Source organism: Tiliqua scincoides, chromosome 11 (genome assembly GCF_035046505.1).
Source record: "Tiliqua scincoides isolate rTilSci1 chromosome 11, rTilSci1.hap2, whole genome shotgun sequence".
Lineage (NCBI taxonomy): Eukaryota > Metazoa > Chordata > Lepidosauria > Squamata > Scincidae > Tiliqua > Tiliqua scincoides.
Window position 1 is genome coordinate 19,879,578 of NC_089831.1, and position 15,365 is coordinate 19,894,942.

Sequence of the window (15,365 nt, forward strand, 5' to 3'; positions counted from 1 at the left end):
TTCGATTGTGAGCAAAAAAACACTGACTGTTAAGTTTAAGAGATGTGGCGCTTACAGGAGAAGGCAAGTCTCTGATAGCCTCCCACTCTTGACGCAAATGATATCTAAAGGGACATCTTAGTAGGGGGGATGCCACATTTGGGTAATGGTGATGGATGCAATATTGCTATTTGAATACACTTACAGATCTAGCCCTCCAAGAAAGATAGGCATCAGAAATTCCCAAATGTGTAACCAACTGTTCCCTTAAGATGAGTGTTTTTCAACCTGTTTCTCCTGGTGTCCCACTTCTCATGTTGTAATTATTTTAAGTACCACCAATACCTAAAATACCCGGGGCCAGGAGCATTTGGGGGCTGGGCAGGAGGTCTGGTCTAGAGGGTTGAGCCTCCATTTGCCTGAAGATAACATCCGAAGGTCGCCAGTTCGAGGCCACCGGCACCGTGCGACCTTGAAGCAGCTGACAAGCTGAGCCGAGCTATTCCACCTGCTCTGAGCATGGGAGGATGGAGGCCAGAATGTGCGACCAGATCAAGAAAGAAACATCTGAATGTTGTGGTTTCTTGAAAGATAGAAACCTTCTTTCAATTTGTAAAAATCCCTACAGGGATTTAAATTGCCTGCCTGTGTAAACCGCCTTGAATAAAGTCTAAGGAGAAATCTGAGGACCAAGAAAGGCGGTATAGAAATACCTGTATTATTATTATTATTTGCTTCTTAGCTCCGAGAAGCAGTCGCTGTGCATGTTTTTTGAGCTACATAAGAACATAAGAACATAATGGAAACAGCTCTCATGGAAGCAGGGCGCAGTGATTCGGCAAGCTCAAAGTGCCTGCAGAACACGGTGCACCTACTTACCAACTTTGCTTGGAGTGGTTGCTTCTTTGCTGAACTCAGAAGTGACGTCAAGCATCACAGCTGCTTGCGTACCACTGAAAAACACCTCACATATCACTGGTTGAAAAATGCTGCTTTAGATTAAATTCACCATCTGATCTTACGCCGGTGCCATGCTGGCATGGCAGCAGCTGCCGTAAACATGCCATAAGGCATGTTGAGGCAGCTGGAAGGAGAGGTGCTAGCAGAGAGACCAGAGACCAGTCGGTGCTGGGCCACTGTGCTGGCAGAACGAGCAGCGAAAGTGTGCGGTGTTAAGTTACCTGCCGGATGGCAGAAAAGCGTTTCTGGATTGGGGCAGAGGCTTTGAATTTCTGGCAGCAGAGTCTACTGCTGAATCCTATCCCTTTCCCAGGTTGGAGCCTTTCCTTGGTTCTGTGCCAGCTAAATAGCTGGCACAGCTCCAAGTAGATCTATTGGGGCTGCTGGGGCTCTACACAGGGTACAGGAACTAAAGTTCTCTTACTCTGAGGAGACATCTGGCTGTTTCCCTGGGGGCCAGGATAGGATTTGGGCCTCAATATAAGCACCATTCTTCAGGATTTCTCTTTATCTTCCTGAAACTCCTTCCTCTTCTCTCCATTCCCCTTAGCCTTCTCTTGGATTGCCCCCCCCCCCAGCCTTGCAAACTCCAACAATTTAGTTTTTTTCCTTTCTTTTCTGTGCAATGGAGGAATGAGCAGAAATTGTCATGAACGAAAGTAAATAATTTTCATTAACTGTACTAAAAGCTTGAAAGATTGCATAATTAAAGTGATAACATAAAAGTTAGACATGAAGGGGAAAAAGAAAGCAAATGTGGAATTAGAAGAATGTCAGCCTGGAGAAAGGAAAAAAAAGAGACCCGGAAAAGTAACAATACCTTAAATTAAAAGTGTTTTTAGGCAACATTAATTACTGGGCAGCTATTCACTTGATAAATCACAACGACACAGGCAACTTATTTCACAATTTCTTTTTAAAAATGGAGAAACGGGAATAAAGTCAGGAGGGTCTCCAAGCTTGTAATATGTCGATTCTCTCTGTATCAGAGTTTACTGTCATGCAAATAATCATTCACACAATGCAATCCATGAATACATTAATGAAATGTTTGCAAACACAGGAATACCATTAAATAATGACAGCACGTGGTGAGGTTTATCAAGTGGAAGGCAGCAAAAGAAAATTAAAAAGGCCCCCTCCTGAGGCAAACTGGTACTCAAAAATGGTAGGTATTTGCAGTATATGCTGTACAGACCCATGCGTGCCTACTCCGAATTAAGCCCTACAGAGTTCAGTGGGTTTACTCCCAGATACATGTGCATAATATTGCAGTCTTAGGGTGCAATCCTAACCCCTTATGTCAGTGCTTTCCAGCAATAAAGCTGGAGGTAAAGGAACAAACATTCCCTTACTTTGAGGAGACCTCTGTGAGTGACACCCAACTGCAGGATGCAGCACATGTCCCATTGGCACGGCTATGCAGTGCTGGAAAACACTGACATAAGGGGTTAGGATTGCGCCCTTAATGTACCTAGCACATTTCAACATACAGCAATACCTTGACTTTCATCCATTTAACTGTCATGTCTTTGCTTTTTCAACTGTTTTCTGTTCACTTCAAATTTTGTCCAATTGCCTTCCTCTTTTGTTCGAATTCATTCACCATTCCATGACGGTTGTTGATGTTCTTATGTTTATTTTCAAGTTATTTCTGTTTATTTAGGTTTAGCATGCCCTCGCATGTGTTGTACAGTTGGACCTTGGCATCTGTGGAGGTTCTGTTCTTGGAATCCCCATGAATGCTATATATGGTTGGCAACCTTCAGTCTCGAAAGACTATGGTATAAGCCAGGGGTGTCCAAAGTTTTTGGCAGGAGGGCCACATCGTCTCTCTGACACTGTGTCGGGGGCCAGGGGAAAAAAAGAATTTACATTTAAAATTTGAATAAATTTACATAAGTTTACATAAATGAATACATTAAAGACGAACTTTTATGAATGAATGAAGGTCTTGCAATAGCTCAAGGCCTGTAAAAGGCCTTGCACAAAGCAAGGCTGGCCTTTCCTTTGCTGCTGCTACTGTATCACAGACGTGAAACAGCAAGCAGTGGAGGGAAACCTCATCACGTGAGAGGTCAAACAGTCGCCCTCATACTGAGAGCAGTTGCGTTGGGCCAGTGTGGGCTCCAACAAATCTCCAGAGGGCCAGAGAGGCTCACTGGAGACTCCCTGAGGGCCGCATTGAGAGGCCTCGAGGGCTGCAAGTGGCCCCAGGGCCAGGGTTTGGGCACCCCTGGTATAAGCCTACAGCACTCGGTATTCCCAGGCGGTCTCACATCCAAGTACTAACCAGGCCTGACCCTGCTTAGCTTCCGAGATCAGACGAGATCGGGCATGGAAAGACTATGGTATAAGCCTACAGCACCCGGTATTCCCAGGTGGTCTCCCATCCAAGTACTAACCAGGCCTGACCCTGCTTAGCTTCCAAGATCAGACGAGATTGGGCATGTGCAGGATAACAGTTGCTGCTATGCTGAAAACTGCAGATAATAAAATCTGCAGTTGGTCCACAGGGGACCTCTGAATGTGATTGGAGATGCCCTCAAGTCACATCCGGAGGTGCCCTCCAGTTGTGTCCAAAGGTGTTCTGAGGCACGAGGAGGTTTAAAAAAGCCAGAAGTGCATCTTAGATGCCTCCCACAGGTATTCTGAGATGCAGGGAGGCCATGCACGACCTCCCCACGCTTCAGAGCACCCTAAGGATGCAACCAGCGGATGCCTTCGGTTGCATCCGAAGGGTGCAGGTTGAGCCTCAAGGCTGGTTGGGGGACCTGCATTGATGCAAACCCACATATGCGAAATCTGTGGATGACATGGTGCAACCTGTATATTTATTTTATTATACCCCACCTCTCTTAAAAAGAAACTTGAAGTTCAATACAGTACAAGCACATTTAAATAAAACAACAACAACTGAAAACATCAACAGTGAAGCAGTGAAAGAAAATAAAAACACACCAAAATGGGAAAAAGGGGAGTAGAAAATGAAATTGTTGAGAAGTGGACTTAGACCTGGAAGATTCAGGTTCAAATGAAGCTTCCTGGGTGATCTTGAGCCAGTCACTTTTTCTCAGCCTCACCTACCTCACCGCCCTGAGCTCTTTGGAGAAGGGCGGTATAAAAATGTGATAAATACATAAATAAAAATAACCATTGAAGTTTGTCTTCAAACTCTGCAATAAAAAACATGAGGAATTTAAACTCTTCCCTAATTTCACTCTCCCAAAGCATCCATTTCACGCTGTATTCACCTACTACAGCTCTATAGGCCTCTATCAGGTGTATGATCAGAGTGGCTTCTCTCACATCGGGCTGAGAGCCGACTTCAGACACTTGAGCAATGCCCTGTTCCAAGTGTTGGTAAGTGTATTTATAACGCACAAAAGCTCTTCAGAATCATCTCTTCAAGAGGTGGTTATCTGAGGCACTGGCACCAATATCTTCTGTGGAAGGAGATAATATGTATTATTTGCCAAAGTAAATTTGACATTAATTAGCAGGATTCTCACCGGCGAAGACCCCCACAGAGAAGCAGATGCGTTGCCGTCTCTCAGCTCCTTCTCTTCCTGCTGTGAGGGATCCGGGAAGAGCTGAGAGCCTTCATCACTCCCCTTGCGGTTGTGTGAAAACTGACTATCACTTTGCAATTGGAACTAACCGGAGGCATTCAAGCACAGCAGTTGCTGGAACTAAATGTGAGGTCACTTTGGGGACACATGAGCTATGGTTGAAGAGGTCATTGCTTCTCCCTCCCCCCCCCCCCCCCCCGCATCAGGACAAGTAGAATGATGGCCAAATGGACTTCACCACTTCAGAGTACAAGGGACAGACACCATTTCTGATTGCACCAATGCACAGAGCTCTCTACGAATACAACAACAACAACAGGTATTTATATAACGCCTTTCTTGGTCTTTATTCAAGACTTTATTCAAGGCGGTTTACATAGGCAGGCTTTATCTAAATCCCTATTTAAATAGGGATTTTTACAATTTCAAAGAAGGTTCTTTCTTTCAAGAACAACTACATTCAAGGTGCTTCATTCCGATCTGGCTTCACATTCTGGCCTCCATCCTCCCACGCTCAGAGCAGATGGAATTGCTCGGCTTCAGCTTGTCAGCTGCTCCAAGGTTGCAGGGTGCTGGTGGCCTCGAACTGGCGACCTTGTGGATGTTAATCTTCAGGCAGACGGAGGCTCTACCCTCTAGACCAGACCTCCTGCCCAGAATACTAGAATAGAAAGCTAGTACAGGAGTGTACTGGGACCAGGTTGTTTCTCCTTGATGCACTAGCTCTCTATTTGTAGGGAATCCCTCCCCCCCCCCAAAAAAAAACCTGAACATTCAAAAACCTGCAAAAGTAGTGAAGTTTCTGAAAGAGTGCAACCCATCCCACTATCTCAGAATTCTATGACCCCATTTTTCCCCTGCATGCATAACTAGGCCTCATTCCACAACAGGCAGTGTCAAGGGTCTAAAACTTCAACCTGGAAACTTATGGTCTGAGATTGGGCCCTATTGCAAAGAGCTGCACGGAACGGTGTGTGCTCATGTGCGACTCAGAATGCCATAGCAGTGGTTTGTCCTCAGTGGGGAAGCCCCATTGACTCTAATGGGACTTACTTCTGAGTAAACATGCATAGGATTGGGGTGTAAGCCCTGTACAGCGACAGCTTCAAGCCAATTGGATCGATTACTCCCAGTTGGGCTCTCTGCTTAAAAGCACTAGGGTAAAAATAAATAAATAAATAAATAAATAAATAAATAAATAAATAAATAAATAAATAAAATCAGTATTTTACTACCTTATTTTTCGCTCCATAAGACGCACCTGACCATAAGACGCACTGACCATAAGTCACACCTATTTTTTAGAGGAGGAAAACAAGGAAAAAAAATATTCTGAACCAAATAGTGTAATAAAATATTTAATAAACTATAACAGAATAACATTTGAACCATCCCCCCCTTCTTAGGGTGAATGGGATCATAAACTGGCATGAAGATCCCCCCTTCATTAAAGTCCCCAACATGCACTCTTTTTTGCAGTATTCACTCCATAAGACGCACACACTTTTACCCCCACTTTTTTGGGGGGAAAAGTGCGTCTTATGGAGTGAAAAATACGGTAAATCATTTCACAGTCACTAAAACAAGTGGTTTTGTAACTATTTCCTTTTCAAAGGAAACCTACACATTTTTGTTTCTCTACTTGTAGGCTTACGTGTGTGCAATTTTAATTTAAAATATCCATTTGGTCCATTAACTCACCTGCATTTTTTAAGCACATATTTTGATGGCTTTCCATTCAACTACAGAGATATAAATTATATTCTTAAGATTCTACAGAACTTGGCTGCAAACCTGGGGCCCAACATAAAATGATTCCATTTGGGATCTATCAATGGCATCACAAGGGAGGTGCAAGGGGTGTAGACCGGGCCGGGTAAAACCCGGCACTCAGTGGGGTTGTGTGTGGCACCACTACTAGCCAAAATTGTGAAATCTTGGTATTTTCGAATAATACCATCATGTTAAATATGGAGTCAATGCAGAATTTCATGCACAGCGGAATGAAACAAACCACATTTAAATATATGTATTCTATCAAACATTATGGCCAAATAACCAGAAAAGGAAAACACAGCCACCTTATGTAACATGAAGTGGATTTTTAAAAGTTTGTTCTGATTGCGGATTGGGTGTTTTTGACACAGCAGGGAACCAATAAGGTGTTAGTAGGAGTCAGCTCTCATTTCCATGAATCAGAGCTCATGCTAGAACTCTAACAACCCAACCCTACCCTCACTTCCCTGGGGGTAAGCACCATTGACTCTAATGGGACTTATTTCTGAGTACACACACATAGGATTGGGCTGTTATTCAGTGTATGAGTGCCATCAAGTTGGTTACTTTTGTTGCTGTTGTTTTGTTGTTATTTAGTGATTTGCTGAATGACCTATACTGTTACATATTAAAATATTAAAAAGTTAGTGGGGGTGACACCAACTCTAGTGATGCCGTTGCATTTAGGCTATGCATCTGATCTTGTAGTTTATTCTGCATGGTCTTGGCACGGGAGGAGGACCATCAAGGACATGGCGCAATGAGCTCCCGCACCACGTGAGGCAAACCCTAGTGACACCTCTGGGCCCCTGCAGCTCCGAAGGCCGGCCCTGACCTTTTCCACTGCTGTGGTTGCACTGATGCCGCTGCAGTTTTATCACCTTTTATTGACTGAATTTTGTTTCATTGTCTTGGTGTTACCTGCTTTGGAGTCTTGCATAGAGGAAAAGTGGGATAGTGTTGTTTTAAATAAACAGAGAGAGGTTTTTTAATGGATAGCTCAATGCCATGTTTTAGTGCTGAATTGTGTGTGTGCTTTGCCCCCCCCCCCTCCAGCTGTTTCATTTTCTGGTCAGATTCTCCCAACTGCTGGCCCTAAACAGTAACATAAAGCAAAAGACAGACGTCGCGACTTCAGCGTTCAAAAGGAGTTAAGGACCTGAATCACGCAGCGTCTCGGCTAGCAGTGAGCAGACTGCAAAGTAGAGGCGTGGCCTGGGCTGTATCTGATGTCCCTGTTTCTGAAGCAGGTTCTCCTTTTTATGTGCTGCTGAAGGGAGACTTGGCCAGAGGCATAAAGAGAGGAGGAGGAAAGGTGTCAGGGAGGGAGGCAAAGATGGAGATACAGGGAGGAGAGGAAAAAAAAATACCCATTGTGTGACATACGGGAAAGGAGTGCAAAGCCTTCTGAAGCATCCAGGCTTGTCACTTTAATGACAGTGAATGAATGGCAGCCATAGGGCGCTTCCTTGCCTGTCAACTGCACTTGTCTCTGCTCCCTGGAATTTTCATTATTCATCATCTACATGGCACGGACGGCGGCGACTCCAGCATCGGGTACTGTCTAATCCCCCGCCCGATAATGTGTTTCTGATAAGCAGGATGGAGCCAGTTTGGGTGACAGGAGGCACATTTCCGGAGGATAAAGCACTATTTGCACATGGCAGGTGCTGTGAATTTAGATTGTCAGATAGGGGGAGGTTTTGTTCACAGCTGCGACGCGCACAAAAGGCTCAGCCCAGGATCAGGAGCTCAGCACCCGTCAGTCGCTTGGCCCACACACCGGATAAGAACACCAGGAGCACCCCTTCTTCCAGGGAGGAAGGATACAAATCCAGCCTCAGGCCAACAGCAGACCCTTTCAGGGTGGCCTTGCACCCTTCTTTTTGACCCCAAATGTTTGTGCAAATATTAACAGCAGAAATTAAGATTAATTACTTGGAGCACTTAAGCAGCAAGGTGCATTAAGCAGGCATGTTTTATATTCATTTTTCTTTTCTTTCCCCAGATGGCTCAATGAAGAAACCAATGAAGGAATTCATCTGATCTGATGCCAAGAAAATGGCAGGATTGGCAATAAAACCCAGGAGAAAAATTATATTCGTGGCACTAACCAGTACTCTGCACTGCCTTCCAGAGTTCAGTTGGGGTCAGCAAGCAGACACTTGGGAATAAAAGGATTCCCCCCCCTTTCTATTTCTTGTTTCCCTGGTTAGCTTGGCCTTGTGTGCCTAATAAACAGTTTAACAATGATATTTCTAAAAATAATTCTGAAATGGTAACATGCACAGTTCATTTCAACTTCCAGTTCTATTCTTCCGTTCATTTGCATCTTCATTTCACACTGGTAACATACAGCGCATTGATAAAACATGGCAAAGCATTAACCTTGTGTGGCCCTATGTATTAATGCATCAAGAATGGTTTTTATGTGGTGTTTTATTGAATTGCAAATTATCTGGAAAAAAAATCTACATTATAATTGTGAAAAAAAAATAAACAGTATGTTAAAAATGATACTCCAAACCAAACATACACTTGTATATTTGCTCTTTAAGAGTGTTCTTCGATGTATGTAAAACAACATACTGAAAGAATCTTGAAGCAATCATGCATACATTACATACATCAAGATTATTTTTTATTGTGCTAGGGGTGTTCAAACCCTGGCCCGGGGGCCAAATCCAGCCCTTGGGAGGATTTTATTCAGCCCCCAAGATTCCCCAAGCCTCTCGGGGCTAAAACTAACTTGTTTTAGTTAGTTAGTTGGTTAGTTTAGTTAGTTAGTGTTAGTGTGTTTAGTTAGACACGCTTGTGGGTATATACCATGTTCAGCCACTAGAGATGCCAAATGTAATGCAATGTAATGGAAATCTAGTGGACGAATGAGATATATACCGATGCGGAGAGCCCTCGAATATAATGTTAGTTAAACTTAAAACAGAGCAGAAACGGAGACAAAAAAGATTGAGATTTGCATTGTAGGTTGCCTGATGCTTTTTCAAAATCCATTCCCTTCTTCCTTTGCAAGTCTATTTTGCCCTCTGCTCTCCTCCTCCTTCTACCCCCACCCACTTACTGTATTCAATCAAACTCTCAGCACACTGGTCCTCCATGTAATTATTGCTTATTTATTTTCCAACCCTCGGCACTGTGTCAGATATGTGATGAGGCCCTCGTGCCAAAACGTTTGCCGATCCCTGTGCTAGATCAACATACACATTTATCAATGTACATCTGATGACTATCTGTGCACTGATGATGTCGATGGGAAAAGATACTCGTGGGAGTATCTTAATTCAGGGACTCGTGAAATATTTCATGCTCATAGCGCTTTGTAAACAAAAATAGCACTTCAGAAACAAGACCAGCAGCCCAATCCTGTCTAGCACTAGCGCAGTGGGGCTACACAGTCCACACTGTATCCAGGTCTGGATAGGGGAAGGCTGGAGGTCTCCCCTACCCTGTGTAGAGCCTCAGCCTGCCCAATGCATCTACTTTGGTCTGCACCAGCAAAATTGCTGACACAAGACCAAGAAGACCCATGTCAGGGAAAAGGTTCAGGAGGGGGACTACAAGATGATGGAGAACATAAGAACAGCCCCACTGGATCAGGCCATAGGCCCATCTAGTCCAGCTTCCTGTATCTCACAGCGGCCCACCAAATGCCCCAGGGAGCACACCAGATAACAAGAGACCTCATCCTTGTGCCCTCCCTTGCATTGGCGTTCTGACATAGTCCATTTATAAAATCAAGAGGTTGCACATACACATCATGGCTTGTAACCCGTGATGAATTTTTCCTGCAGAAACTTGTCCAATCCCCTTTTAAAGGCCAGATGCCGTCACCACATCCTGCAGCAAGGAGTTCCACAGACCAATCACATGCTGAGTAAAAAAATATTTTCTTTTGTCTGTCCTAACTCTCCCAACACTCAATTTTAGTGGATGTCCCCTGGTTCTGGTGTTATGTGAGAGTGTAAAGAGCATCTCTCTATCCACTTTATCCTTCCCATGCATAATTTTGTCCCCTCAGGCGTCTCTTTTCTAGGCTGAAGAGGCCCAAACACCGTAGCCTTTCCTCATAAGGAAGGTGCCCCAGCCCAGTAATCATCTTATTCGCTCTCTTTTGCACCTTTTCCATTTCCGCTTTGTCCTTTTTGAGATGTGGTGACCAGAACTGGACACAATACTCCAGGTGTGGCCTTACCATCAATTTGTACAATGGCATTATAATATTATATATTATATCTTTCCATTGGACCATTTCAGTGATGTGGAGAGGGGGGATTTGCTGCATGGGTAACAGTCTATCCTCCATACCTACTTTACCCAGGCTTCACGCACTGGAGAGGACACTCTGTTCCAGAGCCACTATTCAGAGCGTGATACCATGGTCTTCCAAGACTGAAGGATGCCAACAAACAATTATAATATTAGCTGTTTTGTTCTCAATACCTTTTCGAATGATCCCAAGCATGGAATTGGCCTTCTTCACTGCCGCCGCACATTGGGTCGACACTTTCATCGACCTGTCCACCACCACCCCAAGATCTCTCTCCTGATCTGTCACAGACAGCTCAAAACCCATCAGCCTATATGTGAAGTTTTGATTTTTTGCCCCAATGTGCATGACCTTACACTTACTGACACTGAAACGCAATGGAGTGGAGTGGAGGTCTCCTCCACCGATCCTGCCCCCCTCCTGGGCTGGATCCACCCCCCCATTCCACCCTCCTTTACTGGGGGTCTTTATGGTCTCCCTCTCTAACCACTGAACAGTGACTGCCTTGGGACCTGGGCCTTCCTGCCCCTGGAGAAAAATTGCTGACACCAAGGAAAATCAGTTGAGAAATCCCTTGAGAAGTTTCCAACACTGAAAACAGAATTTCACAATTCAACTTCTGTCTCGACATAATCATAAGCAGGCAGCAGAAGGTGTTTAATGGCTTAACTCACTAACAAACTGCTCTTGTTTTCATGTTTTGGAATAGCTTATTCCTGTATGTGATAACATCCCCGACAACCGCGTGCATTAAACTGTGACAGCTTTTCACTGACCTAAGCAATCACATTACAAAAACACCATTAGTGTCTTTCTCCTCTTCATCCAAACCCCCTCCTCTCCTCCACCCTTCTTCTCCTTGGTTAGTAAAAAGGTGAGGCTCAATACTGGCATTAAATTACTCTTAGAATACGTCCCTCTAAGAAAATCAATGCACATGTGTTTCAGCGCTTGTCACAGATAGATCAACTGGGCAATCTAACACAGATTATTTTGCCCTGAGGTTTCAATAAATAGAAACGCACATCCCTGTGGCCGTTGAAGCTCCTTGGGTTGGTTCACATCCAGTTTGCGTTAAAGGAGCCATTGAACCGCGCCCAAGTTAGTAAACTAGTTTTGGTTTAGCTTTGCACTTGGGCTCCCTCTCTGATTGGTGCTTAGTGCTGAGGTCTCAGGGAAGAAAATGGAGAAACACTTCCAATATTTTTTTGTCATTTGCAAACCTATCCAGCAAAAAGAGTCTTCCTAATGGAAAATTCAAAATTTTGACATGTAAAATTAAAAACCACAAAAATTCAGATCACCTGTGGTTGTGTACAAAAATGTTTCTCTGGAATTTCTGTTCCTGCGGAGAAAATCCCTGATTTCCCCCTATTTAACTTTGGCCTCTCAAGCAGGTTGTGAACTGTACCTCTGTCTGTCTTCTTTGTTTCAGGTCACCTGTGCCCTTTCTAGTCACTGGGACCTGAACCTGCAAGAACTAATTTACCTAGTGCAGCGGTTCTCAAACTGGACCCACTTATCAGCACCAGGACCCACTTTTTAGAAGGATCATCTGTTGGGACCCAGCGGAAGAGCAGTCATTAACCTGGAAGTGATATCATGGCCAGTAGTAACACCATCAATTTAGGCTTCAAACTTGAGCCATGATCAGTCAAAGGTCCCATTACACAACACACGTGTGCTGTTATTTTTCCTGGAATTAAAATATTTCAGCTTAAAAGTCAAAGCAGAACACAGACTTGGATCCTTCTCCAACCACACAGCCCTTCCCCCCTTTCCAGCACCCTATATTCCCACCTATTCAGGGCAAAGCACCCTGCCCTTCTCCCACTGGGAGCCCACCCTGACCCAATGACGGCAACGCAGCAATCACTATGGCACAGCAACCAAGGGGTTTTATAATGTACTTGGGGGTAGCGCAGCCCATCCGGAGGATGTGGAAGGCTCACAGCCTCCTCTGCAGGCCTCCCCACTGCTCAGAAAGGCTCCTTGACCTGAACCTGACCTATTTCCGGTTTGCTATCGCCAGAAGTGGGGTCCTGATCAGATCAAAGAGCCTTTCTGAGCAGCGGGGAGACTTGCAGAGGTGGCTGTGAGTCCCCTGTACCCTCTGGATGGCCAACACTACTCCTCAGGTATGTTATGAAACCCCTTTGCCACAGTGCCATCGCCCCTCCCACCCCTGTAAATACTTACAGGGTTCCCAACTTATGGAAAGAAGTTTGGAAACCACTGACATAAGTCATTCGCCATTAAAGACAATATACCATTGCATGCCAAGTAACCAGTTACCATCAAATATCAAATCTTGAATTCAAATGCCATTGAGTGCCAAAAACAGATACTAAACATTCAGTGAATCATACTGCACAAATGTTTGAACATTGAGAGCGCATAATGCAATGAACATTTGTTATCAAGAGTTGTGGAACAGAATTCCAAGAATTTCTGGAAGAAAATGCATTTCAGCTCTAATTTGAAATATGGTTGCAGGATCAGGAGATTTAAAAGGAATATTCAGAGTGCTGCAAAGCTATGACTTACCCAAGGACTCCTTTTGCTACAGGAAGGTCAGAAGTCACTTCTGGAAATTGCTAGAACATCCCATGATGATGATGATGATGATGATGATGATGATACCAAATTCCTTATTTGAGGGAAGTTTTCTACCATTCATTTCTGCATCACCTTCAACCCCCCTCCGCACAAATGCACTTTCCTGTTTTAGCTGAAATCAGGACAAAGATGGATTCCTCGCTGACTAATTAAAGCCCTGCATCTTAATGAATCCCCAGTCGCTTTGCTGCTGCACAACGTGTGCAGCCCATGGGAAAGTAATAAGAACTTTAATCATAGAGAGACTGGAAAGGTCAAGACCTGCTACGGTTTCCCAAACAGAGAAGGCAACGGAATCATACCATGAACCCACAGAGCTTGGGGATATCTGTTTAAGGAACAGGGATGCAAATTAAGGGAGTCAGCTACTGTCACAGCACTAGGGAAAAGCAGAGCAGAACTGTCTGGCATCAAACCTTATGATCTCATGGTCTCCCTCACCTTTGAGAGTATTGTGCTTGTCCTGTGCTTCTGCTTGCCCTTCCATCATAAGAAATGTGCAGGGTATAATTTCTGGATTAGCGGCTTTCTAGTTGCAACACCTCCAGCCCTGGAGCAGCAGCATCTTTGCAGGGTGAGCTCCCTACGCAAGCATTTACCAAAGCTCTAGAGTCAGCTTTTACAGAAGCGGTGTCAAACATAAGGCCAAATGCAGCCCATAGAAGCTCCTTATCTGGTCCTTGGGCTCTCCCAGCGCCACTACCGGTTGCTCTCAGCTGCTGAGCTGCACTGAGGTGTCACTGCTGAAAGGGAAGCAGATGTGATCATTGGGTTCCCCAATACCTTGAAAATATAATCAAGATGTCTCAAGAAATATAAAAATATAATCAAGAGGCCTCATTTTCTCTTCTGTCACGTGCAGGTGATGAGTTCCTAAGTGAGAACCAAGTGCTTATTTTTGGCCATCATCTGCTTAATGACGTCACTTCCGGCCCTTAGCAGGCATCATAAATGCTATTCAGCCTTCTGTGTTAAACAAGCTTGACACCCCTGTTCTACAATGTGAAGTCAAGTCAGTTACACCAGGTGGCCACTTCTGAAAAGCAATACAAAGAGGCAAGCAATCTACAAGATCAAAACTAGGTCACACAGAAGAATGGCAAATAAGCAGGAGTCCAGGCAAAGAAACTCAGGTGCTTGTGGAAACAGAAGACAGAAGATCTAACAAAAGTGGAACTGGAGCTGCTGAACATCAGACATGAGAAAGGAAGTGCACAACACAGTCTTGTATTTGCAAAGTTATACATGCTTGTCTACTCACTGCTATCTTGGGTTGAGCTGAAACACAACCCAATAAACTGAGGCAAAATGGAGAGTTTGTGGAATGTAAACCCCCCACCTGGGAGGAAGGGGGGAAACAATGCGCCTTGACAGTTTTTTTCTGTTATAGCTGTGATAATCACCAGTGTTTTGTTCTCCCAGCAAAGTGTTTGAAGATCAAAAGAGCTGTCCTCTTGAGCAGGCAGCACAGGGTCTTCTGGCATTTCATTACATAAGCACAGGCAGTGGGATAAACTAAGCATGTAGGTCCATGCAAAGCCAGAGAACTTAAAACAGCTAGGTAGGTGGCCACACAATGGGCGAATTTCAGGCCCACTCCATCGACAAAAAGTGGGGTGCAACTTTGCTCCGTCTGTGAGCAAGGCTACAAAGAGAGCTGTAGCCTTGATGAAAGTGTTGACCGAATGTGAGGTGGTGGTGAAGAAGGCTAATTCCATGCTTGAGATCATTAGAAAAGATATTGAGAATAAAACAGCTAATATTATAATGCTGTTGTACAAACTGATGGTAAGGCCACACCTGGAGTATTGTGTCCAGTTTTGGTTGCCACATCTCAAAAAGGACATAGTGGAAATGGAAAAGGTGCAGAAGAGAACAACCAAAATGATTACTGGGCTGTGGCACCTTCCCTATGCGGAAAGGCTACAGCATTTGGGGCTCTTCAGTCTAACAAAATAGCACCTAGCAGGGACATGATTGAGACATACAAAATCATGCAGGGGATGGACAGAGTGGATCGAGAGATGCTCTTTTCCCCCCTCACACAACACCAGAACTAGGGAACACCCACTAAAATTGAGTGTTGGGACCATTAGGACAGACAAAAGAAAATATTCCTTTACCCAGCGTGTAATTAGTCTGTGGAACTCCTTGCCACAGGATGTGGTGATGGC

At 44.4% G+C, this 15,365-nt stretch overlaps 1 protein-coding gene and 1 pseudogene across 2 annotated transcripts in view; both read right to left on the reverse strand.

Moving 5' to 3' along the window:
• The window catches only part of OPCML (opioid binding protein/cell adhesion molecule like), a 365,186-nt gene that overhangs the window by 241,128 nt on the left and 108,693 nt on the right, over positions 1 to 15,365 (reverse strand). The window lies entirely within an intron of this gene.
• LOC136662655 (5S ribosomal RNA) lies at positions 3,296 to 3,416 on the reverse strand (annotated as a pseudogene).